Here is a 23,518-nt window from a genome sequence, read left to right as displayed (position 1 = left end):
TATTCACTAGTGGGCTTGGATTAACCCCTCTGAAGCTCTGTTTTGTTTCTCTTCATTACATTTATCCTGATGTCTCCTATTATCTCCTCTTTTCATCAGACAAAATAGTACAAAGCGTAATCCCCAATCAGTTTTGTTTCAGCTCAAAGGTGTCTGCTCAGGCTTCACCCAATGGACATTGTTTCCTCTTCTAAATTAAACAATCTGTCTAAATAAATAACCACATCAAGATAAACTGCTGATGTGGGGAACGGCAGGGTGAGGGAAACTCAACCTGCAGACAAAACTAAATGAGCGGTGGATATCGCACCCTCCCCTACAAAGGTTGTGAAAGATAATTTTGGGGTTCTGGATACATATTGTTCACGACACTGTCACATGACGATCCGGCAGCCATTTTCTTCCAGCAAGATATGGAGAGCAATTTCCTGGCAGTTGTTTAGCAATAGTCCCTCAGCCCATGCATTCATAAACCAGAAGTGTGCAGAGTGAATTTCAGATAAATGTTGCCCCGTGTTCCTCCCTATACTGTTGAGATAATGTAGCCAGGGTACACAGTGGCAAAAGTGGCAGCCCATTGAAAGATTCAGGAAGCACACGCAATATAGTCCTCATGGGCTGCATATCTTACTGCTAGAAACCTCCCAGAACATATTGATGCAGGACATCAGGAAGAACAGGTTTCTAGGATAGTTTTCTTTCTGCTGTGCTAATTTTGAACAAGCAGCAAGATTTTTGCCCCATGTGGGTGGCACATCATTTCCCCCATTTTTAATAGCCAGGCTGCAAGTGCTGTGGCTCATGTAACCAAAATGGCATGGCACACACAAGAGAAGTATCAGCCAACTTGGCAAAACCCCAAGGTTCGAAGGCCAAACCATTAAACAGTAACTGGAACAACAACTACAAAACCCCCAAACCTCTAAGGGAGCAGGCTTGGAGGTTACACTAAACTCTAGTTTAACATGGCAATAACAAGTTGTCACAAGCCTTGCACTCTTGCACTCTCCGATCTCCTTCCTTAGTATGCCTGCAAGATTGATAACTTTTGCTTCCAAGTTTCAGTTAATCAAAGTTTAGCATTGCTATCCAAACCATAAATATTAGCTATGGACTGTTTAAATAAGGCAGCTTCATAACCTATGGTTTGATATTGTCTTCTTTCAAACAAACAAACAAACAAACAAACTGTGGTTTGCTGGGTTCAGGCAACACAAACCATGATTGAACAGAATTGGAAGCAACAGGTTCTGAACCTCTCCTTGCAGCTATGGTGCTCTTGTGTGACATCCAGATTGGATCACTATCTCAGTAATTAGATTGGATCACTATCTCAGTAATTGTTACACCAATCTTGTGAAATACACTATTATCCCCATATTGCATATAGGTATGCAAAGGCTGAGGAAAGAGTGGGTTGTGGACTTTGGCAGAGGTGGACTTTGGTAATATGGCGTCCTGAGTGAGCACAAAATTTGGCACCCTCCTAATATTTCTTTCTTTGACAATAATTTTTTTGGGTACAGTTTACCCATGTAATTATGATGATGATGAAGATGATTTTGTGCCTCCTTCGCTCAGCGCTTTGTGTGTGGGAATCACCCCACACTGCTCTAAATCCAGAATTGTTAAGAGCAGCTGTTGGTAGTTCTGAGTGTATGTGTGATCCAGGCAATCTATATATATATTGCCATATTTGTAGTCCTGAATGCTGGATATGAGTTTCCTTTTTTCCACCACACAATGGCCTAACGTTTTGCCTAAATGCCAGTGCCAAACATTGGGCTTACTTCTACAGTTTAGTTTATGGCATACACACGAAACAATGGGAGTACGTCATATTTATTTCCTTGAAAATGTTTTTTTCCAGGATTGTAGCTTCAGCCTTACATATCAGTCCACGCTAAAAGAATGACTGCTGCAGTATTAATGTTCATAACTTGTTTGTCTTGCTTTCATGGGCCATTGAGAGCACCAGTGTTACTTGAATGGGCATTTTGAAGCTCCTAGGACTGTGATTTAGGAAAATATATATATATATTTTTAATAATATTTTTATTAAAGAATTTTTTATAACTACAAAAACATAACATTACAATACAATAAACACAACAAATACACAAACAAACAAAAACAAAAACAAAGAAACAAGTACAATTTCATATCTTAATTTCTTATACCTTTCTTCTCCGACTTCCTCATGCCTCCCCTTTCTGTATTCCAATTTCTAATCAATTATTCAGCAAATCTTCCCTTATTTTAATTTAATTTAATCTTCCTTATTCTCCTTGTCTTAACCGTTACTAATAGTAACCGTTTATTTTCTAGTCCAACATCATTCTAACTTTCATTAATTTTGTAATATTTCTTTAAATAGTCCTTAAATTTTTTCCATTCTTCTTCCGCTGCTTCTCTTCCCTGGTTTCGGATTCTGCTCGTCATTTCTGCCAGGCCCATATAGTCAATCACCTTCATCTGCCATTCTTCCAGAGTGGGTAGCTCTTGTGTCTTCCAGTACTTCGCAATAAGTATTCTTGCTGCTGTTGTAGCATACATAAAAAAAATTATATCCGTCTTTAACACCCCTTGGCCGACAATGCCCAAGAGAAAGGCCTCTGGTTTCTTAGGGAAGGTATATTTAAATACCTTTTTCAGTTCATTATAGATCATTTCCCAGAATGCCTTAATCTTCGGGCACGTCCACCAGAGGTGAAAGAATGTGCCTTCCTTTTCCTTACATTTCCAACATTTATTGTCAGGCAAATGGTAAATCTTTGCAAGCTTGACTGGGGTTATGTACCACCTATAAATCATTTTCATAATATTTTCTCTTAAGGCATTACATGCCGTAAATTTCATCCCGGTGGTCCACAACTTCTCCCAATCAGCAAACAAAATGTTATGACCAATGTCGGAGCCCATTTAATCATAGTTGATTTAACCGTTTCATCTTGTGTATTCCATTTCAGCAGCAAATTATACATTTTTGACAAATTTCTAGTGCTGGATTCTAACAATTCAGTCTCCAATTTTGATTTTTCCACCTGGAAGCCAATTTTACTGTCCATTTTAAACACTTCATTTATTTGATGATAGTGCAACCAATCTCTCACCTTCCCTTTTAGTTTCTCAAAACTCTGCAATCTCAGTCTGTCCCCTTCCTTTTCCAAAATTTCCCAATATCTTGGCCATTTAGACTCCATATTTAACTTTTTAACTGCCTTAGATTCCATTGGCGACAGCCACCTTGGGGTTTTATTTTCCAACAAATCTTTATATCTAATCCAGACATTTAATAGTGCTTTTCTGACAATATGATTTTTAAAACCTTTATGTGCTTTAACCTTGTCATACCACAAATATGCATGCCACCCAAAAATATTATTAAAACCTTCCAAATCCAAAATATCTGTATTTTCAAGAAGTAGCCAATCTCTTAGCCAGCAGAAAGCTGCCGCTTCATAGTACAGTTTAAAGTCTGGCAGGGCAAATCCCCCTCTTTCCTTTGAATCCGTTAGTATCTTAAATTTAATTCTGGGCTTCTTGCCCTGCCAGACAAATTTAGATATATCTTTTTGCCACTTCTTGAAACAATCCGTCTTATCCATTATTTGTAATGCTTGGAACAAAAACAACATTCTTGGCAATACATTCATTTTTATAACTGCAATTCGACCTAACAAGGAAAGCTTCAAGTTTGACCAAATCTCCAAATCTTTTTTCACTTCTGTCCAAGTTTTTTCATAATTATCTTTAAATAAATTCACATTCTTAGCTGTCATATTTATTCCCAAATATTTCACTTTTTTAACCATTATTAGGAAAATAAATAATGCTTCCAACAGGATATTAAGCCATCTGAAGCAGATGTGGTGAATAATTTAGTTACTCATAACTTCAGGGTCTTTCAAAAGTCCCTTGTTCCAATTAAGCTGGTAACTTTTCTGGACCAATGTTTGTGGCAAAAGGAAGGGCAAAGGCCATTTGAACTCCACAGAGCTCTCTCGGCAATATGCCAAATTGTTCTTTTAATACCATGCTGGCTGTTTGGGCCATCAGAAGGAAAATATGCAAGTGGGAGAGAGAATGAGAGCTTATGTGCTTTGGTCCCAGGGCATGGTCTGGAGCCAGATGATGCAGCAAGCTTTGTTGATGATGGGGGACTGCATGGGAATTATCTCCCCCACCCTCAGCCCCAATCTTTGCCACCTTGAGTTCTATCACAGAAGAAAACCAGGCTATAGATACATGGGAAATGAATGTGAACTGTATTTTTATTTTTATTTTTTGCCTCAGTTGTTTTCAACAAAACTGCAGGAACTTTTTCAGATCCCCATGTTCCCTTTCTGCTACAGGTGTCACAGAGCAGATTCACACAAGCATGTTCATCACTTGGCGGCTTCAGCAAAAGGTGACAATTTGCATGTGCAGATGTGTTATCCCAGATGTAACACTATAGCTAGAACGTTCATATCACCTCAAGCCCCATGCTTTGAAATGGAAGCTATTTCATACAATCTGCCAGCCATCAAGTGATCTTTGCTAGATTGCTGCTGCTGTCCATCTGGGTTTTTGAGTTACTGCTTTTTTGTTTAAACGTTTTAAATAATTGCCCACCCCACCCCGGTGTGTAGCGTTGGATGTTTTGTGATTGCACATCGCACAAGCACACCGATTGTAATAAAGCAACTAATAAATATTTACATACAGACCAATGTAAGAACCATTGCATAGGCGACTTTAAAATTATTGCCGGATCCAAATTTTAATGGATATGCCACTGATAGCTATGCTACATATTCTTAATGGAAATACTATATACTATGGAAAAGGATTCCAATTGGTTTAAGTGAAGAGCCTCAAAATCACTTGTGCTGCATTTTGTTCCTCTCATTTGCCATTGCTGGCTTCAGATTATGGGGGGGGGGGTTAAATTCTGTTTGATGGGTCCTTTCCTCCATGAGCTATAGTGTCATTCTGGTACACTCTGGGAAATTTAAATGGCAACTAGACTGAGCCCCGTAAAAGGTAAAAGGTAAAGGACCCCTGGACAGTTAAGTCCAGTCAAAAGCGACTATGGGGTTGCAGCACTCATCTCTCTTTCAGGCTGAGGGAGCCAGTGTTTGTCCACAGACAGCCTTCTGGGTCATGTGGCCAGCATGACTAAACTGCTTCTGGTGCAACGGAACACCGTGACAGAAATCAAAGCGCACAGAAACGCCATTTACCTTCCTGCCGCAGTGGTACCTATTTATGTACTTGCACTGGAGTGCTTTTGAGCTGCTAGGTAGGCAGGGTCTGGGACAGAGCAACGGGAGCGCACCCCGTTGTGCGGATTCGAACTGCCAACCTTCTGATCGGCAAGCCCAAGAAGCTCAGTGGTTTAGACCACAGCGCCACCTATGTCCCTATACTGAACCCTGTAGTGCATCAGGGAAAACACTTTTTTTGCAGACCCCAGAGTAGGCATTATCTGTGGGCCCTGCTTGGGAGTTGGGCCCTGTGTTGGTGGATGTGTAATGACAGAACAAAGGCGCCACAGTCCTTGCAAACCCACACCCAACCTCCTCTTGCTGTTGTCTTTGCGCACCCGTTGTCTATCCAATAGCTCCTTTACCCACTTGCAGCTACTAGCTAGAAGATTAACTTGTGAAGCCACTGTTGGATGACATCAAGAAGGTCATGTGGTTAGTGGCAGGGGTAGTTGCAGCCACTCTTCCTCATTGCACAGTCTGGGTGGTGAGGAGATGAAGGAGTTGCAGGCAACACGGCTGCCGGCTTGAGGGAGAGAGGGATTTTTTCCTCCCAACCTTCACATATTAGAGAGGGCCCAATTTACCTGTGGGACCTCAAAAACCAGAGGCAAAAACAGTCCACTTTGGCATGTTAAGAGGCACATACAGATCCATCCTTACATGGGTTTACAGGTTTATAGTGCACTCAAATAGCAAATTATTCCAGAGTGACCTTATGCTTTCAAAACAGAAGTGATGTCCCACTCCATATGGTGATGAACGCTAAGGTTAAAAGGGTCTGATGTGCTCCACTGAGCCTTGCAGCCAAAGCAGGGAAGAAGAAGAGGGAAATGCCAGCCTTAATGAGAAAGAGGGAAAAGTCTTTTGAATTGTTTTCCAGCTTTACTGGAAGGGTTGCACACGGCAACAAACGAAGAAATGAAATGATATTGCTGAAAGTATCTGGTGACCCTACCACTTGGTTTCCCTTCCACTGTTAATTTGGGGACATGATAAAATAATTACCTTCCAGGGATTAGCAACCTTTTGTAGGCAACCACCAGGTTTGCAAATGTTCTAAGTGCTGTAACTCCTATAGGGGTGCCTCACATCCCTCGTGGCATGACATTCTCCCTGGTACTAAGAAGTCTTCAGCAGGCCAGGGGGAAAAGGAGGGACCCCCATCTCTCACTGCTCTGCATAGAAACTGCCTTCTCTCTTGATCCAAGATGGAACAGCAGCCGTGTTGTTTCAATGAAACAACTGGCAACCTGTTTGCGTAAAGGCGTTTGTTTATAAAACGCAACAATACTGTGCCTCACTTAATTTTTTTACCAGGTGTGCTCACTGTGACTTACAAAACATGGGCTCATAATAACTATCAAATTACAACCATATGGTAGAACAGAACTGTAAAGAGAGCAGGATAAAAATGGGAAGGAAACGGGAACCCATTAAGCCAAATACCTTGTTAATGTTGTTGTTGTTGTTGTTGTTGTTGTTGTTTCCATCTGACTAGGTTACCACAGCCACTCTAGGTGGCTTCCAACAAATGCCTACAAGGGAAGAGTGTCGCCGCCTGTCAGACCCCACATGGAAGAACTTCTATCACATGGGGCTTATCTTATTTTAGCCACACAACAATCCTATGATGTTGGACTTGCTGAGAGAGAGAGAGAGAGAGAGAGAGAGAGAGAGAGAGAGAGAGAGAATGGCTTTCTCAAGGCCACCAAATGTGTTTTATATCTGGACAGGGATCTGAATCTTTTCCCAGTCCAAATACAGTTCTGGTTACGCACCAAGTTGCACAGAGCAGTTAGTGGCCCAAGGTGAACATCCCCAGCCATGTCAAAAGCCAGCCAAGGGCCATCCAGGGTCCAGCTGAACATTGCAGTGGGGATGATTCACATCCAGTTTGGATGGTCATCTGTAATGCATAATTTAGGCAAGATTCTTGCATTTCAGGAGGTTGGACTAGGTCAGGGGTCAGCAAACCGTGCCTCAGGCCTGTGTCTTCAGCACCGATCGCATGGCGGGCCGGAGGGTGGGGGAGCATGTGCCCATACTCGTGTGCACACGCTATTTCCAGCGCACTTCTGGATCAGAGGAGCACGTGCACGGGCCTCCTCCAACCTGGATGTGCACCGGAAATAACGCTTGCACATGCACAAATAATGCTTGTGCATGCGCACAAGATATTTCCGGTGCTCCTCCAACCTGGAAGTGGGCAGCCACGCAGTGCAGCGCTGGAAAGAGTAGATGGCGGCGGGTGGCGGGAGTTGCCGCGGGCCGGATAAACGAGTCCCTCGGGCCTTATCCAGCCTGCGGGCCTTAGTTTGGGGACCCCTGGACTAGGTGAACCTCAGAGTCTCTCCCAGTTCTATAATTCTATCATTCTATGACAAACAAAACTCATTTGTTTGTAATAATGATTTTTAGATTGGTGATTCTTGTGTCACTTATCATTTTCTTCTAAGGCAGGGGCTAACTCTTAAAATATTAGTGCTTTCTAACTGAGAAACCTCATATGGTTTGTATAACAGATGGTGCTTCCTGATGGAGAAAGGATGTATTTCAGGCTGCACCTGTGAATATTTTCTTTAGTGACAGGTAATTCAGGGTTTATTCTTGATGCTGAAGAATCAGAATGCATGTGTATATCAATCTATTTGGGTTTTGAGGCATTTACAAAAGACTGGTTCCATCCATTTCTTTGGCAATTCCGAAATCAAATTTTGTCCACGTAGGTTATGTCCAGTTTCCTTTTGTGAAGTGTTGGCTACAGATATGCCACACAAATGTGGCATTTTAAAATGGACCCTAGTTCTGAAATATAGACTTGATTCCCCCCCCCATCCGCCTGGGGATGTATCCACAAAACACCAAAACCCATAGACTTCCTGAAAGCTAATCCAGTTCAGGGTCATATGATTTCTTTTCAGATTCCACCTTAAGAGAGTTTGGGGATAACAATGGGTTTTGCTGTCTGTGAACTGGAGAAAATCCTGTAGCTTTAGGGCGAACAATGAGTGGAATTTTCGTGCACTATGGCTGTTTGCTTAATACAATGGAAGTTGGTACAAACTAGACTTGCAAGTGTCGAGGAGACAGTGTGGGAAAATCTGTATTACCGCAACTGAGTCAACAAAGTTCTGAATGCATGAATGCTGACTTAACTGTAACTACAAAAACTATCCGGTCAGCTTCAATAATGCCTGAAAAGAGACGGAGCTTGAGAAGGGGTTAAACACAGCAAACAGGGCCCTGATGGTTACCGAGAGAAACAAAGCAAGCATTCAAATGATTAAAAATACCATGCAATATGCAATCAGAATCGCTTTGTTGGAGTTGGAGGCAAGTCTATTACCCAGTAACTGAAGATGAACTAAAGGCCAGCACAGACATTTTTCTGTCCTTAGGAGTAATTACATTAATGCTTCGTGAAGGTTAAAACAAACAGTGATTAGGGAACAAAAGAGATGCCCAGTCAATCTTCATGTGGCTATAAATTAAACACTTAAGTGTGTTGGACAAACCGTCTTTGAAAGTGACAAGAATTCAATTAGACCAGGCAGGTTTGGGTTAACAAATCAGGTTTAATGCCTCCAGCCTCCCAATCAATTTTTGACTGAGGAAGCGATATTATTTAACCCCTGGAGGCAACAGCTTTCATCCGTATGCCTAAGGACAATGTTTCTGTCTAGCACACAAAACAAACCCCATTTTTGGATGAGTAAGGTGAAGGGGAAAATCTAGAATTGTCAAATGGTAACAACTTTTATCTGATATATACGGGGATTTGCATTTTGTTAAGACTCTTTTAAGTGAGTGGTATTTGGGAGACTGGCATGGTATTTTCAGTTCTGTGTTGAGCGAGTAGGTTTGAAAGAAGCAGATTCTCTGGCCATATGCTTGTTCGACATGGCTGATATTCAAAATGTTAGAACATGTGTGAGGTGCAAAATAGATGGACAAATTTAGTGGGGATAAATCTACATTTGCTTGCAGAACTGGCACCAAGCGTTTATTATTTTACAGGACTGCATATATTGGCAGGAGTCACAATCTCTTTTTGAAATGCGACAATTATGGCCAATTTGTCAGGTTGGAAAGCCACAGTTGGAAGGCTTATTCCCCAGATCAGGAGAAGGGCCCTCCAGATATTGCAGGACTAAAGGTAAAGGGACCCCTGACCATTAGGTCCAGTTGTGGCTGACTCTGGGGTTGCAGCACTCATCTCGCTTTATTGGCCGAGGGAGCTGGCGTACAACTTCTTGGTCATGTGGCCAGCATGACTAAGCTGTTTCTGGAGAACCAGAGCAGTGCACAGAAACACCATTTACCTTCCTGCCGGAGCGGTACCTATTTATCTACTTGCACTTTGATGTGCTTTTGAACTACAAGGTTGGCAGAAGCTGGGACCGAGCAACGGGAGCTTACCCCATCACAGGGATCCGAACCACCAACCTTCTGATCAGCAAGTCCTAAGCTCTGTGGTTTAACCCACAGCGCAGGACTACATCACCCATTATCCCTCACCATGGGATTTGCTGGTTGTGGCCACTTGGAAGGCCACAGCCACCCCTGCCCTAGATCCTGCCCCTCCAAAGTAGCTTGCTATGGGCTAGAACTACTCCTTCTATCAATCTTTTTGCCCCTCCTACAGCAAATGATGCACATCAGAGGCTTGGTTTTGCCCAGGTGGACCCCAGTGAATTTATGAATCTGCATTGAGGAAAGATCAGCTTTCAAGAGTCTGGGAAGCAGCAAAGTGATAAAGCCTTTTTTGGCTGAAAAGCGTAAATGTATTGCCGGTTAATTAGCAGAAGGACATCAGTCACCCAGAGTGGATTCACACAAGTATATCGAATTACACCCCCACCCCAACACACACACACACACAATGGTACTGTTTTTCAGTCCCCTTGAAGGGCAGCCTGGTCTTCCGTGTTATCACCATTCCTCCTCATTAGACAACGATCTGTCCCACCCCTTAGTAACTAATATAAAGTAATTGATTTGGCCACTTTTCATTGAGACAAAACTCATTGCAATGAAAGAGAAAGCCTAGATTCCTGGGGTTCCTAAGGCAAGTTATATCCTGCTTACTTATGTGCTCTATCTTAGAGTGAGCTTATTAATTCTTATTTATCATGAAAATATGTGTCTGCTTTATCCTGGTCATAATGGATGTTCCAGCTACAGTCTACCTGATCATCAGGTAGGACATTAGTTGAACACTGAGGAGTGGTGGCTGGATACTCATAGGTGGGCACCAGGAGAAGTGGGGTTGGAGACTGACTTGAAAGAAGGGATCAGCAATCTAGGGGAGCCAGTAACAGCCAGGAAATGAGAGTCAAAGGCAGGGGGAGCTGAAGGTTGGAGAGAGAACAGGTGCAATAGGAATGAGGGGGACATCAGGCTGGTGTAGCGACAAGGTCTTCCACATCTCCTCCTCCTCCTCCTGCTCCCACCTTTCCTGCTCCACTGTCTCCCAGGACCAGAAGAGGAGTGAAGCGGGAGAAGCAGAAGGTTATAAGCAGGTGGAGTCTTCACCTGCTTGCATGTAGCTCTGGTGGGGGAGATACATAAGGTCTCTGTTGCAGCGACTGCCTCATTGGAGTGGCTGAGAGATATGGGAATGGTGGACGTGCCTTTTGCTAACTTGTAGGTATACTTTTGACAAGATGGAGTTAATTCCTCACTCTGGACATTCCTCACCTTGCAGCACCATGGCGGGATGTTTTGTTTTTTGAAAATTCCTCACAAGTAAGGGATCACCTTTACTTGTGAGGCATTTTCAATAAAATAAAATACTTTCAATGGGTGAAAGAAGGAGGAGATCAGTATTCAGGAACTCTATCCACTGGGGCTCTAAAAGGAAAAACCACTGAGACATCCTGTTTTTTAAAAGCTTATTATTTCTGACACTATTTTCCTTTAGACCAGGGGCCAAATGTGGCCCTCCAAACCTTTCCATGTGGCCCTAACGACTCTCCCCAGGCCCCACACAGCCCAGCCACACCTTCCTTGGCTGGAATGTGCCCTTGAACTAAGAAAATTCATCTAGCATACCTGGATGGAGGATAGAGGAAGGTGTGAGCGTGTGTGTAAAATGTACCCTATTGTACGAAGGTAATATTCTCATTTGTCACTCTGCCCCCACTTGCCTCTGGCCCCACCCACTACTGGCATGTGGCCCCCAAAAAGTTTTCCCAGACGGCAATGTGGGGAAAAACAAACCATTTCTGCCCCCTGCTTTAGACAGCAGGCGCATACTGCAAGTCACTCCTTCAGTGGCTCAAGAAGTAACCAGGCTTTTCTAATACTAATCCTGGCTTCTGGGCTGAGTTATAGGAAGTTGTTTACCAGCCAACTCAGCAGCTGCAGACCTGCCACGTGTATTTGGAAGCTGAGGTGGCTTTGCATCACAGGTAGCTACATAGCGGCATTGAGTCACATCAAGATATCAACACTTTTTATGGTGTATTGACATGCTTACTGTGGCTTATACCACCTGGTGATGGTGAAATAGCACATGGATCCCAAACTATGTGATGCTGAAAACGGAGCAAACTGGTTTTGTTTTAGCCCATACAACAAAGAAGAGAAGAAAGAGGTTCATAAAGATAGCTCTGTACATACATATATATATTAACAATCCTCCTTTTAATGCCAAGGCAAGAATATAACAACCTGTAATTCAGGGATATAGTTCCCTCTGTCAATCCCCACAATTAGTTGGGGGGAAATATGCTGTTTTCTTTACCTTCTAGTGAGCCACACGCTACTCTATTTTATTATATTTAAAATAAGCCTATTTTATTGCAAATCAAATAAATATCTGTGGGTCACCCCCCCCTTTTACACGAAGTTATGCCAGCATTCAAATAGCTGCTTTTGAATGGTTGATACTTATCTTTGGTCTTTTGTCTGTGTGTCCAATCTGCCCTTTGGCAGAACTGCATTTCATTTTGGATTTCTCGGGGGGGGGGGAGCCATCATTTCCCCCTTCCTCTGTACTCCCCATGAAGAGAAGAATAAATTCCACTCTTGGCTTCTGAAATGCACTATTGTGATCCCACCCCCCACTCCCAGATAGTCTCTTTCACCATTTCTTTCTTCTTCTTTTTTTGTCTTGTGGAGATGTGGGCAGTTAGTTATTAGAGTTGAATTATATCGGTTTTTGAAGTAGGAAGAATGCCCTATCTGTCCTATTCTAACTGGTAGAATTTTGGTGTTCGTGCAAGGACAATCACCTAAATGATAAGATCCTTCCATCTCACCATCACATTGTACTACATGCAATCAACAACCTTTGGGCAGAAGCAAAGTTTCCAGGAAAGAAGCCAGGCACGGTGTGTCTCAGCAATGAATGGGATTCCAGAGCTAGTCTAATTATTACAGGGTGTTTATCTTTCTGGCGAGTTTCTAAACTCACTGGCAGAGGAAGAGGAGTGCAGGGGGAGCACACCACCCCCGGCAGCGCAATCCCGGTGGGGCGCCATCACAGCTACCTCCCTGCCCACGCCCCCACAAGTGGTGTGCCACACCCCCAGGATGTATGCCACGCCCCTGTGGGTGGCGCGCCCCACCCCGGGACGTGCGCCAACCCCAACCCCACCTGCTCTCCACCCCCTAGTACCGGAGCATGAAGCTCCACCACTGTCTAAAGTCTTAACATATTGGGTTGTAGCCAACTATGTTCAACTCAGAGTAGCCCCATTGAAATTAATGATCCTAAGTTAGTCAGGTTCACAGACTTCAGTGGGTCTTGGGAGTTCTAAGAGAGAGAGAAAATGGGTGCAGTTTTGAAATCAGGGGTTACAGTCTGTCCAGTTTTGAATGGTTCAGTGCGCCATCTTGATTGCATAAAATTTGGTTATGATACCTTACGATGCATAGCAAGCAGGGAAACAAATTTCCAAAATGTATAGTACATGTGTGTGTGAGAGAGTGAGATTGTGAGAGAAAGACATGATACAAGGCTGCAATTCTCCAGGATACTGACTTGATTCTTAAGGTAGAGTTGTGAGAAGGCACATGGCTACTACATCTTACACTTTTGAGTGGCCGGGTTTGTTTAATCAATGAATCAGTTTGCGATGATTGCAATGTCCATTAAAGCCCTTTGGGTCTTCCATGGGAACAGAGGAACATAAGAAGAACCTGCCGGACCATGACAATGGCCCATGTCGGCCAGCATCTTGTTCTCACCATGGCTAACCAAGGGTGGCAATCCCTCTCAATGGTATTCTTGATGCGCATAGCTTGCTAGCAATGACAAATGCAAAATCTCAAGCACAACTCCTCCAATATTTCATAGCCCTTGATTGTATTGAATGATTGATGTTTACCACCTGCGCTCCTCGTATTTCTTTAGCGCTCCCAGTGTTAGCCAAGTGTAAACCAAAACAAAAGTTTCACTGTGTTCTTAGAACATTTTCGGTAGGGTAGTACATAGTGGCAAGTCCTTTATCTTTGTACCAAACACAAAGCACATTCTTTCCACCAGGCAAGAGGCACATTCCAGTCTTTCACCTCGAAACACAGACTAGCTGCTGGTCTGCTCACCCAAAATTCCGGCAATTTTCTGCTGCAGTCAAGCTTACTTTAGCCTAGGCCAACACATATAACATAAATGTCTCAATCGAGATCTGCTAAAAGCGTAGGCAGTTGTTGTGTGTGTCCCCCTCCCTCCAGCCCTTCTTGAAGTTTCAAAGTATGTGAGCTGTGTGGGGCTTAGCTGATTTGTCAGTTTAAGCTTATTCTGTATAACATCTCTAGGGCCTTGGAAAATAGATGGTCATCCATGACAGATCAGCGTGCATCGTTTAATTTATGACACCATTCTGTAGCAAGAGACCTGGAATGGTAATTTAGAATGAGACTCCCCACCCCCACCCCAACGCTGCCTCTCTCAAGCATTCTCTTCTTTCCACCCACCCAAAATCAGTAAATAAATAGCCAATCATTCTGATGGTTTGTTTAAACAGGGCAAGGCTCTGTTCAGGACTTACAAATAATGAGATAGGAAAAGAAACATGTTGCTCGTACTATTTGTTTGGGGCAAGATCCAGCCAAAGTTAACACTTTTGAGACTCACGCTAATTTCACTGCGAGAAATAAGCACACAATCAAAACCTATATCATTAAGACTGATTATGCTTCCCTCTGGCTGGATTATACCCTGTCCTTGTCAGATTTCAAGGCAGAGAATGCATATTAATTTCTCTTCTATGCAATCCTAAAGACCCTAAAATTTAAAAGAAAAAGAAAAAGTTGGTTCCATTTGCACCCTTCTGTTTGTGGAAGGCTTACTAGATGCATCTGCTAATAGAAAAGGAGACAAGCCAAGTCACTCAAGATTCTAAATCAGGAGTGGGGAATTTATGGCGCTCTAGATGTGGCTGAACCTGCAACTCCTGCTACCCCCAGGTAAGATAGCCAGTGCTCATGGAAGATGGCATTTATGGTGAGTAGGAAACCTTTCTGCCCTACCTATTCTCAGGGCCCCACAACTCTGGGCAGGTAAGCAACAATCACATTCCATATCCAGAATGAGGGATAGTCCAGAGCAGGTGGTCTCTGGAAAAATCCTTCACCATCAAAGGTGTTCACCTGTTCTCTTATCTAACATTAACCTTCCCCCCAGTTTCCTGCCAACAATGTGACCAAACCAATCTTGGAACCAAAGTGACGTTTATAAATGGCCTCAGCCCAGTATTCCTGAAGGAGCATCTCCACCCCCACTGTCCAGCCTGGACACTGAGTTCCAGCTCTGAGGGCCTTCTGGCAGTTCCCTCACTGCTTAAGAGGGCCTTCTCAGTAGTGGTGCCCACCCTGTGGAACGCCCTCCCATAAGATGTCAAGGAAATAAACAACTACCTGACATCTTCAGAAAACATCTGAAGGCAGCCCTGTTTAGGGAAGTTTTTAATGTTTGATAATAATAATAATAATAATAATAATAATAATAATAATAATAGTAATAATAGTAATAGTAATAATTTATTATTTATACCCCGCCCATCTGGCTGGGTTTCGCCAGCCACTCTGGGCGGCTTCCAAAAGAATATTAAAATACTGTGATACATCAAACATTAAAAGCTTCCCCAAAAAGGGCTGCCTTCAGATGTCTTCTAAAAGTCTGGTAGTTGTTCTCTTTGACATCTGGTGGGAGGGCGTTCCACAGGGAGGGCACCACTACTGAGAAGGCCCTCTTAAGCGGTGAGGGAACTGCCAGAAGGCCCTCAGAGCTGGACCTCAGTGTCAAGGCTGGACAGTGGGGGTGGAGATGCTCCTTCAGGAATACTGGGCTCAGTGATGTTTTATCATGTTTTTAATATTCTGTTAGAAGCCACCCAGAGTGGCTGGGGAGACCCGGCCAGATGGGCAGGGTATAAGTAATAAATTATTATTATTATTATTATTATTATTAAACTGCACCCACCCCTAGACCTCTGTGCAAAGCAGGCAAAGAAATCTGTCCAGCTCAACCAATCTACTCAGCCCTGAAGTGACTGGGAATCCTATACTGAAACTAAGGGTACGCTTGGCAAGTGCAAAAAAAAAAAAAAAAAGGCAAAGAGGTGGTATATAGACACAGTCAAGCCCTATAAAGCCTACAGGCATGCCCCTGAGTAGAGGTGAGAGCAGATTTGCATGCCTATGGAGTGTATTCAATTAATCAGCTAAAACTAATGCAAAATCCTATGGAATGCCAAGGTTATTTGGGCTTGGAACCAGCCCAAAGCTAACTATTGTAGACCCCTCTTTTGGGTTATACTGCATACATTCTACCTGTAAAGGTTGCATACATGCTTTTAAAACATTCACTTTTCTTTCAGGTCATGGGACTTTTATCTTTGGCGTTTCAGTTATGCCCCTCTTTCCATCCTTGCATTTATCTAGCTCTATAGCACACCATCATTTATGGGGACAAGACCAAATAGCTTGTTTCAGTGATATCACCCACCAGGGCAGGCCCAGACAGCTAGCAATGCATTATACAAACCAGGGGATATTTGTCTTGCTCGAATGAGATTTTGTGTTTGTTTTTTGGCTCAAAAATGTGTCCAAGCGTGAAAAGCTCCCCTTATCTGAAAAATCCACAAAAGGCCAAAACATTAGCTCATGAGAGCTCTGTATGACTAATGAGCAATGTGCATTTTCATGGCTGGATTGTCGTTTTGGTTGATGTGGGCAAATTGGAATTTATCCCTGGTTTTAGAAATACAGAATCCTCTCCCACTGCCCTAGAATTCCTATGCAACACACAAAGCTTTGCAATGTATGTGTTTTCTCTCTCAACACACCCACAAACACACCCACCAACCCACGAATTCTATCTTTTTCATTAATAGAACTGGAAAATAAAACAAAACTTTAGGAGGTACCGTATTTTTCGCTCTATAAGACGCACCAGACCACAAGACGCACCTAGTTTTTGGAGGAGGAAAACAAGAAAAAAAAATATTCTGAGTCTCAGAAGCCAGAACAGCAAGAGGGATCACTGCGCAGTGAAAGCAGCAATCCCTCTTGCTGTTCTGGCTTCTGGGATAGCTGTGCAGCCTGCACTCGCACCATAAGACGCACACACATTTCCCCTTACTTTTTAGGAGGGAAAAAGTGAGTCTTATAGAGCAAAAAATATGGTAATTCCCCCAACAACTTAAGTGAGATGATGAACCTTTTTTTCCCTTTCTTATATGTTTGTTTAACTAATATATAGAGTAATGTATAGTTTAATAATAGTTTTCTACCTGTTTCAGGAAAGTGTCCTCTGGAGAACTTATGATAGTTTTAATAAAGGGAATGACCTCCACATCTCCCCCCCGCCCGCCCCCATCTACATTTGATTATACTGGAGACAGAGGTGCAAAAATAATTCATCCCACTGTGTTTGGTTAACACAGTGGTTTATATTAAAAATCAACATGTCATCCATGTGTATTCTGAGGGTGGTACATTCCAAGTACCATAATTACTATGACCACATTCCCATGGAATAATTGTAATATTTGCTTCCTACATTACCATTGTTATGTAAAATATGTCGACTATAAACATTTAATTGAAAACATACGTTAGATCTTATTCAGCATCACACTCCCCTGTGGGAAAATGCATCTAAAATAAAAAAAATCTCAGGCGGGCTCGTTATTCCCGAGACACTGATTCCGAATCTGAACATAGACTTTGTTTATTTAAATTAGGCTGGTCACCTACTGTTCTGTCAAACCTTCTACCTTTCTTGAATTTTTGTTCATGTTGGGGGCTCTTGCCTTTGATTCGATATTGAGTCTCACAGAAGAGGGAAGAGTCACAGCTTTCAATTTTCTGCAGCAGCATCAAGCCAAGCTACTGAAGTGTTCAGTAAGCAAAATATGTCAAAGGAGCTGATGGAGATGGGATATGAGTAACTCATGTGGAGCACTGTGACGCTCCTAATGCAATTACAGATATAGCCGAGAAGCCACATTCCACTTAAACATGGCGTCGCCTTTATTAGTCAGACTATTACAATGGTGGGCATGTGTGTGTATGTGTGTGTGTATAAAACACCCCAAATACTTCTCTTGTCCTTATATACGGGAGGCAATTTTGGGGCAGTGCCTGTTCTGCTCAGTCTGGCAACGGTATTCATTTATAGCTTGCACACATGTTCTGTGTCAATATTAAACTTCGGTATTGCTCAGGGGGCTATTCAAATCCTTAAAAGAGTCAGTAACAGGGGAAGTGGGGGTATAACTTGGGCGAGTGCCGCAAAACAGAAATGCCCACTGTGGCAGATGAATTGAACGAGATTGATGGCTTTCTGTAAATGTAAGAGCTGCTGCAAAGTCCCAACTATTAGGTTTTCGGAGCAGTCTGTTCAAGGAAATCCAAAGGGTTTCTCCCCCGCCTCCCCTCCCACAATTCCATTGGCTGTTTTACAGGGCCTCATAATAATGAATTGTCAGGGTTTTCTCCCACTCCTTGGCACAAATGTGGCTTCACTCAGCAGCAGACATGACTGGCATTTTCATCCCGCCATTTTATTATTCCTCAGGAAAAGATTGTTGTTGCACTGACGTGCTGGAACTCCTGTCCTCCAGGCCAGCTCAAATTCTTCAGAACTTAAGTCATAGCGATCAGGACAACAAAACAATAGCAACAGATTTGATATACACCTGAGCTGGTAAACGGCACTCCTTGCACAGGGTCACTGAGGAGGGTTTTGACAGACTCCTTCAACACAAACTGTTATGCCTCCTTGCCTTGCTGTGCGGTGTAAAAACATGCAACAATACTGGGAATGGGGCTTAAAATTGATGTCAGTTTTAAGCTGTGAGCTTTTGAATTCTGGGACTGAGGGCGCTTCTAGACTGCCGCTGCTTTGTGTTGGGAGTCGATCACATCCTGGGCTGCAGGAGTTGCCAGAAGGAGTCATACAAGGCACCATCCAACCGTCTTAGGGATTTCACTCCAGATTTGTGCAGGGCTTACTCCTTAGCCATTTCTTCTTCCACAAGGCAGCGGAGATTAAGGATTTTTCCTTCTGCTAGATGGGCTACCTTCCCAGGTCGACAGGCCCCACCTGCCCCTCATTTCTCTCTACAGCATGTGCAGAAATTGCCTTCTTGACCTTTGGACCTACTACTGGTCCCGTAGCTTGCATACTGCCCTAGAAAACATCGTTCTGCCCTGTGGATTCCAAATCTTAAGGGGAGAATGAGATGGTAGGAGCAACTCAGGGATGTTGTCAAAATCAGCATCCTTGTGCTGAGTTTTCTGCAGTGTGTAGTAACACACATGCATGTCACAAATTCATCAGGTTCTACATTTGCCCACCTCAGCAGCAGCAAGCGATCAAGTGGAAATGGTATGGCTAAATGCTCACTGTGATTACATGATGACCAAGGGTTACTGCTTTTTACAGCAGCAGGGAACTTGACATGGCTTTGCTCTTTAGAAGCATAATTGCGTCGCTCATAACATGCACCTCCAGCCTCTGTCTTAGCAGTTGCAGTGCCCCCAAATTAGAGCCATACTCCCTTACTGTGCCCTAAAAATTCCCTTCAGCCTTTTCTCCTGATTTCCCCCATTCATGCACCCACACCTTTTCTGCTCAATAGCCACCTTGTAACTTACGCCTTCCCATTGCCAATGCCCTCCCTTTGTCCTTGCTCTCAGTAAGTCCTAGCATAGTTTGCCTGCTTTGCACCTGCATGAAATTTTCTTGAACTGTATTGGACATGCTCTGTCAACTCACCCAGTTCTCTTTGTAGTTTGCGTACTAGCTAGTCTTTCCTGTACACGGGTCCCCTATTTGTTCATGCTTCAGATGGGGGGGGAACAGCAACATTCTGGTCATGCACTGCTGCAGGATTTTGCTTGCACGTTAATTTTCCTTGGGAAGTAAGGTTCCTTAATAACATTCTGTTAACTTGTAGACATATTCAAGTGACTTCAAGATGTGTTCAGATTAGCGTGTGTTGGCTTGTTCTCATTTATGAGGAACTCTGAAGTGATAAATGCTAAAATAATAGAAAGGACGGCACATACTACAAAATGCAGGTGGGGGCTAGAATCTGAAATCTGCCTTATGATTGAAAACTCCCTGCAAATAGAAAGGCAGCAGAATAAGCAAAAAAAAAAAAGAATTCTGATGCACTAGTTTTCTACTTGCAGGGAGTTTTTTCTGAAGGAGATATTTTAGAAGTGGGACCCCCCACATGCAGTAGTGGTACAGTTTATTTCTTCTATCTCCATATTCTGCTGTCTCATTCACATGCCACTCTGCTACATATGAAAACTCAACTTCAAGCAATTTTAAAGTTTCATATAATAGGCTTCAGCCAAACTCTTTCCACACTCCCCAGTCACTGGCATTCAGAAGCACACCACTCCAACAGTGGAGGGAGAACATAGTTATTATGGATGGTAGTTACATGAATATGTGATCTTCAGTGGCCATTTGCATTTGAATTTCTTTTGTGTTTGTCCTGACAGTTTGAATGCTGAATGTGTTAACTAATTGGTTGAATGAAACATATTCATATATTTAATAACACATGAGAAATCATTGATCAGCTGTCATATACTTTCCAGTGAAGATTGCTGAATTTTGAATATTGTCAACTATGAATGGCTACCAAATATCATCAGACATTGACTACTGTATGTCAGATACTATTAAAATACTGACTGCTGCTGCTTGCCATACTTTCAGATTTTGGCTGGTATGTAACAGATGCAGTCAGATATTTGCTGCCGTATAATCTTTGGGTGTCAAATGCCAGTGCAGAACATAAAATATTCAGAGCATATCCATCTAGTAAGAGATTCAAAATTCAGAAAGGAGCCCATTTCATCTCAACTTGTCTTAAATCATATTGAAAGGTGCAATCTTATGCATAGTCACTTGTGAACAGGTCACACTGAAGACATTGGGATTAAGAGTAAATATGCACAAGATTATACTGCAAGAGAACAATTAGGTTTTGCAAAAAAAATCCTGGAAGGCCCCACAGTTATTTCTCATACAGATGAAAGGGAAGAAAGTTTTTGATTCATCTCTAGCAACAAACTTATTAAATGAACTTGTTTCACCAACAAAAGATATAAAATGATAACTTTTATTCAAATATTTTTTTAATTGAACAACTTCTTTTATTTAAAGATTAAGAACTCTGAAACCAACAGAATTCTGATTCTGACTGAGCAGGGGAAAAAGAACCAAGCAAATTGCCTGACATTTCCAATTAAAATGTTCTCACCGAGAAATACCTCTGCAAGGGAATGCACACCTCTAGAATACTGATAATGGTGACTAGTTGCTTTCTGAGCCACTTTGCAAGTGTTTGCACTGGGGGGGGGGAATACAATGAGCTAGAATATTAGAAGGGGCAGTTATTGTCCACTTTGCTTGAAAGAGAAGCAAAGGCAGTAGATGCACATTCCTTTAAGTACATAATAAGGTGATGCCTAAGACCAGAGCTGGATTTATGTATAGGCTAAGTAGGCTGAAGCCTAGGGCCTCTAAATCTAGGGGGCCTCACCAGCCCTCCCACTCCCCAGCGGGCAGTCTCCCCTCTCCCAAAATTGCAACCCCAAGACTTAATGCAAGGGCAGGACAACTCGGGCCTCTAAGTCTAGGGCGCCTCACCAGTCTGCCCTCTCCCCACTGCCGCTGTCTCCCCTCTCCCAAAATTGCAAACCCAAGACTTCATGCAAGGGCAGGGCAACTCAGGCCCAGCAACTATGAGACTCAGGTCTAGCCAGTGGGGCCCAATTTGAAGCAGTGGGGCGCAACTTGAATTTATTTATTTTTGTAGGGCCCCAGTTCACTGCCAAAGTCTGCAAAATCTTATAGACATAAATAAAATCCATCTAGATTGCCTGGTGCAGGGGCCCCCTTAGAAGTGGCCCTTGGGGTCTAATTTGGCCCAGTTGCTCCAATTGCCTTAAGGTCAGCCCTGATGAAACTGTGCAGGGGTTGGACTGACAAGCCATGCACCTTCTAGGTCCCTGGTGTCACCATTCAGAGTACAGACTCAAGGACTTGTTATGGAAATAAGGGGGGCACTTATTGGAAATCAGTTTTGTCACCTCTCCCCCCCCCCAAAACCCCGAGACAATGAGTCCAGCCACCTTTTCTTCACAGTTGCATAAGCACTACACTACAGCATGGCCATAAAATTGTACGTTCAACCATTGAAATATACACCCAATATGCTGCAATGGAGATTTATGTTACTGCTTTATGAATGAACACTGTGTTTTATGAATGGACTCTGTATTTTGTGAATTACGTAAGAGCCCCCTTTAGGGGGCTCTAGAATCTGACAGCTAACCAATCGGGTACTACCAAACAGCGACGCCTATTGCTGAAAGCCGGTAACCAGCAGGGAATGCTTCAGCTCAGCCTTTGCACTGTTGACTGAACACCCCCTGCTGTGCAGATAATGGAGAAAGCTCCTAAATTGCCCTTCTGGCATCCTGGCCAACTCTATTACGCTGGTGTAGACCCTGGTGCACCAGAAGCACAGAATAGCAGCAAATAAAATCCGCTCATACGGCAGCAATTGATAAGACTTGTCAACCAGTTCTTCCAAAGTCTTCCTAAATTATAAAGCTCTAAAATACAGGCCAAAAGAGAGCAGGTCTGGGAAGAGTGAGGCATACAATGGGCACCACCAGTGAAAACGATATGCAGGAGGACTGTTGTGCTACGGTGGGGTAGAGTGCTTACTGGTGAGAACCAGGCTTACCCAGTGAGTTCTCTCAGTGCCTTTGCCAATACTGCTCAGTTTTCCCTAACTTATAGGGTTGCTGTGAGAGAGAAAATAGCTAAAATATATGCTCGCTAGAGGAAATGTAATGGATACAATTCTGCTTATGCCAGTACACTCACATTAGCTTAACAGAACTAAGAAACCTTAAGTACAAATATACTGGGTGATTTCTCTATCTCCATTAAATGCCTTTCCCAGCCATTTCCAGGTCCAGAATCAGGATCATGTGGAGAATGTAATTTGCAAATGAATTACACCCGGCTGTAATTTTCTAAATCAAGACTGGACTGTTTAGACCTGTTCTGCAATCACAGAACAGAACTGCTGCGAAATGCATCTGTGTAATGGCAGGCACCTCATATTTCTTTACACATGGAGACAGTCGGAAGGGACTGTGTAGGGATTTGCAAAGATAAAATTAAATCATAGAATCATAGAATCATAGAGTTGGAAGAGACCACAAGGGCCATCGAGTCCAACCCCCTGCCAAGCAGGAAACACCATCAGAGCACTCCTGACATATGGTTGTCAAGCCTCTGCTTAAAGACCTCCAAAGAAGGAGACTCCACCACACTCCTTGGCAGCAAGTTCCACTGTCGAACAGCTCTTACTGTCAGAAAGTTCTTCCTAATGTTTAGGTGGAATCTTCTTTCTTGTAGTTTGGATCCATTGCTCCGTGTCCGCTTCTCTGGAGCAGCAGAAAACAACCTTTCTCCCTCCTCTATGTGACATCCTTTTATATATTTGAACATGGCTATCATATCACCCCTTAACCTCCTCTTCTCCAGGCTAAACATGCCCAGCTCCCTTAGCTGTTCCTCATAAGGCATCGTTTCCAGCCTTTGACCATTTTGGTTGCCCTCCTCTGGACACGTTCCAGTTTGTCAGTGTCCTTCTTGAACTGTGGTGCCCAGAACTGGACACAGTACTCCAGGTGAGGTCTGACCAGAGCAGAATACAGTGGCACTATTACTTCCCTTGATCTAGATGCTATACTCCTAT

Source organism: Podarcis raffonei, chromosome 4 (genome assembly GCF_027172205.1).
Source record: "Podarcis raffonei isolate rPodRaf1 chromosome 4, rPodRaf1.pri, whole genome shotgun sequence".
NCBI classification, from domain to species: Eukaryota; Metazoa; Chordata; class Lepidosauria; order Squamata; family Lacertidae; genus Podarcis; species Podarcis raffonei.
The sequence above is the reverse complement of the archived record's forward strand: the minus strand, read 5'-3'. Positions refer to the sequence as shown.